The following is an 11,181-nucleotide window of genomic DNA, read 5'->3' as shown; positions in this document are numbered from 1 at the left end:
CACAGGGGCAGCCGGGGGCACGGCTTTGGACGAGCAGGTGGACAGGGTCGGTGCTGTCTTGTCCCCCGCTTCCTCCCCTTAAAATAAGACAAGAAGAATACCCACAGCGTAGGATGATCATGATGGTTAAGAGAGAACATGTCATAAAAATGCCACCCCCGCCCCGGGGTGGATTTCTGTTCCTGCCTGTACCACACGCACGATGAGAAACATGCCTCGCACCTCACCCCAGTATAACCAAAACCATATTCTTGCCACTTCTGATGTGGTCTGGAACTCTCTATTCTATTCTAGTCTTGTTTATTCTATTCTATTTCATTAAAACACACACACACACACACACACACACACACACACACACACACACACAAACACACTGCTTATGAGTCATTCAATTGATTTTACAATCCATTAGCCATAAGTGTTCCAGAACTGTGTTCCCCAAAGTTACCATTTTCTTGACAAGATTCACTTTTCCCTAAGTTCACGTCTCCTGGCGGAGTGCCCGCTCTTCCCAGGTTGGCAGGGAGAAGCGGGTGGCTAGGGACATCCCAAATCCGGACATAGTGGGTGAAAGGTGATAGCCCTAGAAAGCAGTCACTTTGTGTCGCGACTTCTTTTCATTCGTTCAGTTAATAAATGCAAATATTTTCTACGTTAAAGAAAGGGACACTCTGAGGACCACCCGTTCTTGGAAGTCTAATTTAACAAGTGGCCCCGAACTAGCAGCCCTCAGCTTTGCAGCTCAGCAGGGCCACCCCCAGGGTCAGAGCTGGGTCACACCCTAGACCCATGGATTAAGTCAGAGCCCAGGGGTGGGGTAGAGTCAGGAGGAGGGCTGGTTGTTTTGAAGGCTCCTGGTGATTCCCGTTGGCACGACAAGCGGGAAAGGCACTTAGGGGTCTGTTGAAAATGCAGGTTCTGACCATTCAGAGGGTCTGGGTGGGGCGGGGGCTGCGTTTTCAGCAAGCTCCTAGGTGATGCCGTCAGCCCGGGGACCCCACCGTAAGCATCGGGGTCTTAGACCCTGGCTGAACACAAGAAGCTTTGGGGAGCTTTGAGACCCCACCCCGGACGAATTGTTCGTGAGTCTCTAGGAATCCAAAGGCGTCTGTATTTTTTGGATGCTCTGCAGTCGGTTCTAACGTGCTTCAGTCAGAGCGGAGAGTGGCTACTCCAATGGGCACAAACACGCCCAGGAGCCCCCGGCTTTGAATCCCATCCCTGGCCGCGGGGCCTTGGGTGAGTCCCTGTGCTCTGTGAGCCTCAGTTTCCTCATCGGTGACAGGGGGGTGGTACGTGCGTTCTGGGGCCTTGACTGGGATTCAGGCTCGGTCAAGAGCTCTGGTGGCAGGTGGCCACCGGTTTTTACTCTCTGGGATGAGACACGTGAGGAACATCCCAAGAAGACTCTGTCCCCATGGCACATGGAGCTCAGGCTGCAGAGGGACAAAAGGACCCCTGGCGGCCTGGCCCACAGGCTGGGCAGGGCCTTGTGGAGAGGGTCCCTGTCCCCATAGCATCCCTGGGGTCCTCCCAGGCTCCGTCCCGGCTCTGCCACTCCCCCACCTCCGAATGTCCCAGGGCCTCCCCGTCCAGGAAGGAGAAGGGTCTGTTGAACAATCAGTTCCTTCCTAACTTTGGGTTCAAAAGACTGAGGCTCCAACCCCAGGTCTGCTGTGTGACCTTGGGCAAATAACTTAACCTCTCCGGGCCCCCTTCCTCATCCACATACGACAGGATGTGTGTGTGAGGATCGAAGGAGGCATTCTACGCACACAGTAAACAGTACGGCTAGAACTGTGCCAGGCTTTAATGAAGCAGGTATGACAGAATGGGCAGGAGAGGGGTGCCAGACGGAGGAACGAGACCAACAGCTTCACCTTTTGAGAAAAGCAAACAGCGAACTGCTCTCACGGAAATCTGCTTCCCAGCTGCGACAGGGCCGCCTTCCAGTCCCCTGTCTCAGTGGGAAGGGCCGCCCTCTCGAGCAACGAGTCCCGAAAACTGCACTCAGGGCTATCGGTGCCGAAATGGGCTCCCGGCCTCCGGGAAGTCAGGCTCAATCCAGTCTGACCGGACCCGGGGTGTTTTCCTGGGTGCCGGGGATTGTCTAGACGTGGCCTGGCCATGTCCGAGCATGTGAAACAGGGCTGTGGGGCCTGACGGCTGTGCTTGGCAGTGGGCTGGGCCGAGTGCTTGGAGCCGGGACGGCAAGGATGACGAGGTGCTGAAATCTCCCCGAGGGCGTCGTATCAGATGGTCCGGCTGCCAGCTCTGGGCTCTGGGCTCCAAGCTTGGCAAGCGCATCCTCAACAACCGATGGAGAGATAAGGCGGCGGACAGGACATGGGGCGAGGGAGTCATCCCTCCCCAAGTGAGCCAGCGTGGGAAACGGGAGGGTCCCCAATGACACTCATGTCTCTGCTCCAGGGGTGAGACCAACCGCCTAGTAATGAAGAGTGGGGTGCTGACGTCACGTGTAATGTGTGTGGACCTTGCTTACATCCTGACTTGAATAGATGATGGCTGGCTGGAGATGACAGATGATAGAGGATAGATAGATAGATAGATAGATAGATAGATAGATAGATAGATACAAATGGGTGGATAGATAGATAACATCCATATATTGGATGGATGGATGGATGGATGGATGGATGGATGGATGGATGGATGGAGGAAGGGAGGGAGGAAGGGATGGATGGATGAGCGGATGGATGGGTGGGTGGATGGATGGAGGGAGGGAGGAAGGGAGGGATGATAGAGGGATGAAGGGAGGAAGGGAGGGATGGATGGAGGAATGGATGGATAGAAGGATGGAGGGAGGAAGGGAGGGAGGAAGGGATGGATGGATGGATGGATGGAGGAAGGGAGGGATGGGTGGAGGGATGGAGGGAGGAAGGGAGGGAGGGATGGGTGGATGGATGGATGGATGGATGGATGGATGGATGGATGGAGGAAGGGAGGGATGGATGGAGGGATGGATGGATGGATGGATGGATGGATGGATGGATGGATGGAGGAAGGGAGGGATGGATGGAGGGATGGATGGATAGATGGATGGATGGATGGATGGATGGATGGAGGAAGGGAGGGATGGAGGGAGGGAGGAAGGGAGGGAGGGATGGATGGGTGGATGGATGGAGGAAGGGATGGATGGAGGGAGGAAGGGAGGGAGGGATGGATGGATGGGTGGATGGATGGATGGAGGGAGGGAGGGAGGAAGGGAGGGATGGATGGAGGGATGGAGGAAGGGAGGGATGGAGAGAGGGATGGAGGGAGGAGGGGAGGGAGGGATGGGTGGATGGATGGGCAGATGGATGGATGGGTGGATGGATGGATGGGTGGATGGATGGAGGGAGAGAGGAAGGGAGGGATGATAGGGGATGGAGGGAGGAAGGGAGGGATGGATGGAGGGATGGAGGGATGGAGGGGTGGATGGATGGATGAAACAGGTAGATAGTGTGTAGACAAGGTAATGGATGATATCAACACAGGTGATAGCTGACGTAGATACAGTTTTGAATGACATAGATAAAGATGAGGCCATTTGAAAATTTTGAGCAGTAACTGCACGTTTTATTATTTTGAAGAGTTACTGTTTACTTTTAGGTGTCCAGAGAGTAGACTCAGACGGGGCCTGGCCGGTCAACATCGTTCAGGGAGATAAGGGGCACATGCTGAGGAGAGAAGCTTCCACTTCACTCTGGCAAGTCTAGGATCTGAACAAATTAGCAGGGAAGAAGCAGATCAGACCAGGTCATCATTGACTGCAGGGTTTGCTCTCTGCCAGGCGCTTGCCTTGGTGTCGGGGAACAAAGACCAGCGGCCTCGGGTCCCCCTGTCCAACACAGAACCCGCCGGCCACGCAGGGCTATTTAAATTAAAATCATTAACACTGGATGAAAATAAACACTCGGCTCTTCAGTCACACCAGCCACATTTCGAGCGCTCCGATAGCCACATGTGGCGACCACACGGGACGGTGTGGTTCTAGAGCATTCCATGGTTGCAGAAAGTTCTCCTGGACGGCACTGTTGTGGGGAGTGGAGGTCTGAGAACAGATGCAGCTGGTGTGAGGGCAAGGAGCCAAGGGGTGTCGCCAGCACCACGAGTGAGGCCGATGGCGCTGCGCGTGCAGCGGGGTGGAGGAGAGCTGCCCCCGCCTCTGTTCCCCTCTGGGAGCCCAGGAACAGTCCCCGTGCTCCCAGAGCTGACCTCTAGTGTGGAGAGTCGCATTAACGGGCTAAGCTGCTTTATTCTTGCTAACCAGCCCACCAGCTTCCCACTGCTGACAAGCTCCGGAGTTAGTCCCTCACTGTGTCACGGGGTGGGGGGTGGGGTTGGCGCGGGTCCGCGGCTGCTACCTCCGCTGCAGTACATTGTCTGTGCATGTCCTTTCGTGCCTCCCCGCGTCTCCGTTCCCGGACGCCCATCTCGCTGTACCCAGCACGCCAAGCCGGCAATGCCCCCGCTTGCCCTGCAGTCGGGGACAACCATAAACAGCCTTGAGCCTACAGCCCAGTTAAGGCTCACCCCTAACAGCTCGAGGTGCTTCCCCCAGCTGGCCGAGACCGGAGCCCCGACGCCCCGACTGTCGGCTGGCTGCTGACCCCCGTTCCCCAGACAGGTGCAACTGAACCATTCCATGTCGGCGTTTCGGTATTTGCCGGTGACAGAAGGAAACCCGGGACGGGCCTTTCCAAATGGGCCATGTGACTGTGGCGCTAAAATGGCATGTCTGGGGCCGGGAACGGCGCCTCTCTGGGGGAGGGCCACGTGTTCGCCCAGCGGGGACTCAATGCCCACATCTCAGGTTTCAGATGACCCTCAGATCTTGTCATTTTCGGAGGCTAGAGCCCCGAGAGGAAAAAAAGACACACCCTGAAATCCCACCACACTCCCACATTTTCTGTTTATGTTTCCAGACTTTCTCTCTTACAGATAGAAATTCATGAACGTAAGTGTGGGTGTGTATGTTTGTATGTTCTCTTATGTACGCGATTGTAAAAATGCTCTTTGGGACCCTCCCCCCCCCCCCCCCCACGTAATGTATCATGATAACTTCTTGGCATCAGTAAAGGTAATAGCAGTGTCATCCCTTTAATGGCTCTGCTATATTCCATTAGACGCATACATCGTATTTATTAAGCACGTGTGTCCTTTAAGCGCGTGTTTAACTACAGCAGACAACGGAAAACTCACTACAGCGGCTTTAAAATATGAGATTTGGGGCTTCTGCGTGGCTCAGTCAGTTAAGCGCCTGATGCTTGATTTCCGCTCAGGTCATGATCTCACATTTCGTGGGATCAAGCCCCGAGTCGGGCTCTGTGCTGACAGCACGGAGCCTGCTTGGGATTCTCTTTCTCCCCCAACCCCACCCCCTGCCCCTCCCCTGGTCTCTTTGTCAAAATAAATAAATAAACTTCAAATAAATAAATAGTCAGGTTCATCTTCTCACAAGACCAGAAGGCTAGAGGGGACAGTGTGGTCAGTGGTCCAGCACTGTTGGTAGACACATCCTGTGTCTCTGTGGTTTTCTCTGCCACGCCTCATGACCCACAGAGTGACTGCAGCTCCAGACATCATATCCATATTCAAGATAAAAAGAAGGGTGAAGGGGGAAATTTAGTGAGGACCAGAAAAGCATCCCATAAATCCTTCCAGAAGACTTGTTTTCATGCCCTCAGCCAAGAAGGGCTCCCCCAGCCTCTAGTGACTTCAAGGCAGGTGGCGGGGGCGGGGGGGGGGGATTGGTGGGCTGATAAAGCCTATTTGACCTGTGGCCTTTATAGCAGGAGATGGAAAGGGGACGGGGAACCTGACACAGATTCCTGCATGGCTCAGCGGGCCATCTCCAGGGACCTGTCCAGGTTTTCGCCCTGAGACTCAAGCTGAAGAAGCAATACCTCTTGTCATGCGGAGGCTGGACGTTCCACACGGGATGATGGGAAATACCCCTTGAGAGCTCAGCTGGGAGCCCTCGCCCACGGCATGGGGATCACGTTCCCCACGGGAAGCTGGGGCCAGGGCAGGAAGTCGAGGCAGAATGCAGACACCCGGGCTACAGGGAGGCGTAGGGCTCGGACGGAGAGAGAGACCCCGCAGACAGCGGGAGCAGGGGCGTGAAGGCAGGGCTCCGGGAGGCCTCCCAGAACTGAAGCCACGTAACATCAAGATGGTCCTTTTTCCTGGGTTTTGAGAAAACAATATGGCGACTCCAAAGGTCACATGGGCGACTTCTCACCGTCCAGGGGAAGAAGGTGCTTCTCTTACCGCTCTGCTGTCTTAGATTGAGACTGTGTTTGCCCCGAGAGTCAAACAGGAAGAGGCACTCCCAAGTTCTGGGAGCCCCCTGGCTACCCTGCCGGCCCGTGGACGCTTGGCAAGGCTGAGCACGTCAGCCCGTGTGCTGTGGGTAGATTGGGATTGTCCTTGGGACCGAGAGATGGCGGAGGTGACATGACCAGTTACCGCAGGCTCTGAACTGGCAGCTCGTGTTCAAGGGGCCGTGCTTTACTTGTTCCGTGAGGACCATAGCAGCTGAAGGTAATTAGACACGGCCAAGAGTTTTGTTAAAAACAAAAAAACAAAAAAAACACAAAAAAGGGCGCCTGGGTAGCTCCGTCAGTTAAGCTGACAACGTCGGCCCAGGTCATGATCTCGCGGTTCGTGAGTTCGAGCCCCGCATCGGGCTCTGTGCTGACCGCTGGGAGCCCGGAGCCTGCTTCGGATTCTGTGTCCCCCTCTCTCTCTGCCCCTCCCCTGCTCATGCTCTGTCTCTCTCTGTCTCAAAAATAAATAATAACCATTGAAAAAAAGCTTTTAAAAACCCAGCTGTGAATGTAGGTAGCTGTAAAAGTGTCACATGTTAGGTAGGGTGTGGGATAAGGAAATCCGTTTGGGAGTGCCCGCTGAGGGACGCAAACTTTGTGAGGGGCGTGACAGTTACGTCCAGTAAGTAGCTTTTAAGGAAGCCCCTATTCTCTGACTTAAAATTCTTCTTCAGGAAGTTTATCCTGAGAAACACTCTCCTAATAACCACACAAGGATTTTCACCGTGGCTGCATCCGTGACAGCAAACCACTGGAAACAAGCCGAATGTTCGCCGACAGGGGCTTGGTTACATAAACTACAACCCAAAGGAAAACCCTACAGCCATTAAAGAGTGAAAGACCCGTGTATAAGCATGGAGAATGCCCAATGTCTATCATTAAGTGAAAAAGAAGGAATAAAACAGTAAGGTCCATCCTCATTTTTTATTAAAAAGAAAGAAAAATAACATAAAGCTGGGCATTCACGTAAATAGCCTCCAAAATCTCTTCCCGAAAGCGTGAACCGACCCTCCCTACGTTATAAATGTAATATTATTTTTAAAACTTTAAAAACTATGTTGCTCGTTTATTTAAGAACATGTTTAAATAAAATATAAGTGGATAAAAAATAATTAGCATAAAATTACAGTTTAAAATCCCGGAAAGTGACCTGAATGAACAATTTAAGAAGTAAAATCTGCTATACATCTGTAATGCTTGAACTTTTTGCAAATACATATTAATTTTCATTAATTAATTTTTTAATTAATTAAAATAATTAATTTTGCTGTTGGGGGTGGAGGGAAGTATTTTAAATAAAGTAAACTACCAAAGCGTTTTTTTTTGAAACTCAGCTGCTAGTTCTGTGTAGAAGTTTGGAGAGTTTATTTTATTATTATTAAGAGTTTATTTTACAATTATTCTCCTGGATGCAGGTTCCCTCTCTGCTAACAATAAGAAATAGCAAATATTTGCATTCTCTTCACTTTGCAGAGAGCAAGAAGGATACCCCAGACACCCTGTCTAAGTGCTTTGAATCCAGTTTAAGTAAAGAAGTGTACCAAGTTTACCAGAGTCAATAACCTATGTGCTACGTTGCTTTCTAATTCTTTTTTGTGAAAAGTGATTAAGCAGCTCTGGTAGGAGCCTCTCCCGGGCTGCAGTGGGACACCTTCTCACCGTGTCCTCGCAGGGTGAAAGGGGCTGGGAGCCCTGTGGGGTCCCTGTCACTAGAGCAGTCATCCCATTTGTGATGGCCCCATCCCCACCGCCTAATCATCTCTCAAAGGCCCCAAGCCCTTACACCACCCCTTTGAGACTCGGGATTTCAATATGGGAATCTGGGAGGATACAGCATTCACACCATAACCCCATCTGTTACCTCCGCTTTCCCGTCTGTTGGCTCTACTGACAGTCAGAAACTGCCCTCATGGAGGCAGGATGGCTGCCTAAGCTCCTGCCTTCCATCCTATCTCCTTAAGCTCCCCCAGGCAAACAGAGAAATTCCTTACCCAGTGGTCCATGACCACTGAGTCTCTTTGATTTAAATGGGTTCATATCCATCCCTGACCCCAGCCCTCTGGCAGGAGGCATATGAGCTAATCGTCTCGTTGCCCAGCCTGAATCCCCAGGCCACTTCTGGACACAAACATAAAGCAGCCGACCCAAAGGGAATGGACTGAGTGTAGGGGAGGGATGGCGCCCGTGGAAGATCACAGCGCTGTCGCCAGGAGATGGAGTACAGACCCCGAGCAGGCAAAGGCACAGATGTCAGTCCTGTCCGTGGGGCACACGTTCACCCTCCGGTGGTGTTAGAAGCGTTTGCCGGATGTCGCCTGGGGGCTAGACGACAGATCCAGGATTCTCCCGGCTCCCGGCTGCAGAGGTCTGTCTGCTGCACGCGTGCCGCCCATGGGGATTCGCGGGCTTTGGCACATGGGAGTTTCTGCGACGGTCCCCGTGTTCCCTTGCCATTCTGGGCAGCAGCACCAACCTGTTGAGTCTTTGAATCGCACTTAGGGTAACAAACCCGAAGGCTGGGTCCAGCCTCTCCCGATTCCACACACCCCCCTCCCCGGGGTTTGAAAACACCCAGTTCCCTACACTGAGTCCCTGTCTTTGAAATACTTGGAGTGGCTTGTTTTCCTAACCAGATTCCGACTGTAACGTTGCACTTTGGTGGAAGATTTTGAGAAGCCCTAAACTATCCAAAGTTCTCTTTTTCTGTTGAGAAAACCGAGGCCTGCTCTGTGTGCCAGCTTGCAGGCTTTCTAAGTATCACGTCACCAGCCACATGTGGCCACTGACCTTTCAGTGAGTTAAATCGTATGGGTTTTATTTTTTTTTTTATTTTTTTTTTCAACGTTTATTTATTTTTGGGACAGAGAGAGACAGAGCATGAACAGGGGAGGGGCAGAGAGAGAGGGAGTCACAGAATCGGAAACAGGCTCCAGGCTCCGAGCCATCAGCCCAGAGCCCGACGCGGGGCTCGAACTCACGGACCGCGAGATCGTGACCTGGCTGAAGTCGGACACTTAACCGACTGCGCCACCCAGGCGCCCCATAAATCATATGGGTTTTAAAACTCGGTCCCTCCGTTGCTGTCCCCAATGTGGCCCGCAGCTGCCCGAGTGGAGAGCACTCATGTGGGGTACAGAGAACATTTCCATTATCACGGAAGGTTCTGGACAGTGCTGCTCTAGGCACTCGTCGCATAAATGTCTGCCCCTAACGGCGTTAATTTTCTTCTTCATAAGCAGTAGCACAAGAAAGACAACTTAGTTGAGACCATTTGTATGACAAATGAAGAAACAGAGGCCAGATTCAAAGAGTGGCTCAAGGTTACCAGGGACTCAGTGAGCCCCAGTCCTACTTCCCTTCTGCGACTTGAGTCACCGTCATTCAGACCAAAAATGTGTACGTTCGTGGGGCACCTACCTGGCCGGCTCAGTTGGGGGAGCGTGCGACTCTTGATGTCAGGGTTGTAAGAGCCCCCACGCTGGGTGTAGAGATGACCTAAAAATAATATCTTCGGGGCACCTGGGTGGCTGAGTCAGTTAAGTGCCCAACTTCGGCTCAGGTCACGATCTCATGATTCATGAGTTCGAGCCCCACATTGGGCTCTGAGCTGACAGCTCAGAGCCTGGAGCCTGCTTGGGATTCTGCTTGGGATTCTGTCTCCCTCTCTCTCTGCCCCTCCCACACACACTCTCTGGCTCTTTCTCTCTCAAAAGAATGTTTACTGTGTACATGCATGTCAACAACACTAATCTTAAAAAGAGTGGCAAGAGGGGGAAAAAGCAGGCAGATATTCTTACAAATAACCCATCAGCATTGACTTTGCAATGGACTCAACCAGCTGCTTTGCGTAGAATATGGTGCTAGTTTTTGTTTTTGTTTTTTTTATTTCCCAAATTAGACCACATTTTGCGCCGGATTCAGATCCCAAGATTCTAAATGGAACGTTAAAAGTGACCTGTGTTGACTTGTTCTCAAAGAGCCGGGGAATCACAGCCAACGTTCATTCTGTGAATCGCAAGACACGTCTGTTTTCTGCAAGTTGGTCACTTGGGGGATAATATCCCTTTCTGATAAAAAAGGACTTAACTGGGAGAATTTTTTCCAATCACTGTGGGAACGTGTTTTCTTGCAAAGAGCCACGAGGATTGTAGAGGCCAGACTAGTTGTTTCTCAGGAAACGTTTCCTCCTTGTGTCTTCCTGGAAAGAACGCGCCGGCTCTGACCACCTGGGTGTCCGGGGGGAGGCTGAAGAATTGTTCAGAGACGCCGTGTCTGTGGTCTCTGAAATGAAAGTTGCAAAACGAGAGAGAACACTGAACAGAAGCAAATGTGCTTTTCCTCAACACAAGGTTTCCTCCCCCAGAACGGCATCAGACTGTCGGAAGCTGGGCACTGTTCCAGAGGTTAGAGACAGGGCCAAAACACATCATTTTAGCTTTCTCGGATGGCCATTTCTGTCTCTGAAATGTTAAACCCCGTCTCCCCACAGTTGCAACAGTCCATCCCTCAAGTGCAGCCCGGCGGGGAAGCTCTTAGCTCTTTGGTCTCTGGACGCGGGAGACTGAGAGACGAAAACCGCCATCAGGTAGGTGCCGCCCAAGGCCGTGCCGCTGCCCGTGGCCTCCCCGAGAAGGCTTTGCTCCCAGAGACCCACCGACTCTGGCCCCAGACTCCCCGAGTGGGAAGAGTGGGAAGCAAGGTGGTGGAGGGGTGCTGGGGCACAGCAGGGCCTGCTCACACACGCCGGCTTCGCCCGGACAGGCTCCGAGGTGCAGGGGAAGTGTGTCCGGTGGGAGCGTCGAGTGCAGAGGTGCCCCTGGGCCCCCGTTTGCCGGCCTGGTAT

General features: G+C 52.6%; 1 long non-coding RNA gene across 1 annotated transcript in view; it reads left to right on the top strand.

Annotated features, from left to right (window-relative positions):
- The first annotated feature begins 9,999 nt into the window (after positions 1 to 9,999).
- The window catches only part of LOC111558027, a 43,058-nt gene continuing 41,876 nt past the window's right edge, over positions 10,000 to 11,181 (top strand). Inside the window, exons 1-2 of the long non-coding RNA XR_006590692.1 lie at positions 10,000 to 10,741; positions 10,828 to 10,923. This is a non-coding gene — a long non-coding RNA (uncharacterized LOC111558027). The remainder of the gene's footprint in view (positions 10,742 to 10,827; positions 10,924 to 11,181) is intronic.

Source organism: Felis catus, chromosome E2 (genome assembly GCF_018350175.1).
Source record: "Felis catus isolate Fca126 chromosome E2, F.catus_Fca126_mat1.0, whole genome shotgun sequence".
Classification (NCBI taxonomy): Eukaryota; Metazoa; Chordata; class Mammalia; order Carnivora; family Felidae; genus Felis; species Felis catus.
This window is presented reverse-complemented; position numbering and strand designations above follow the sequence as displayed.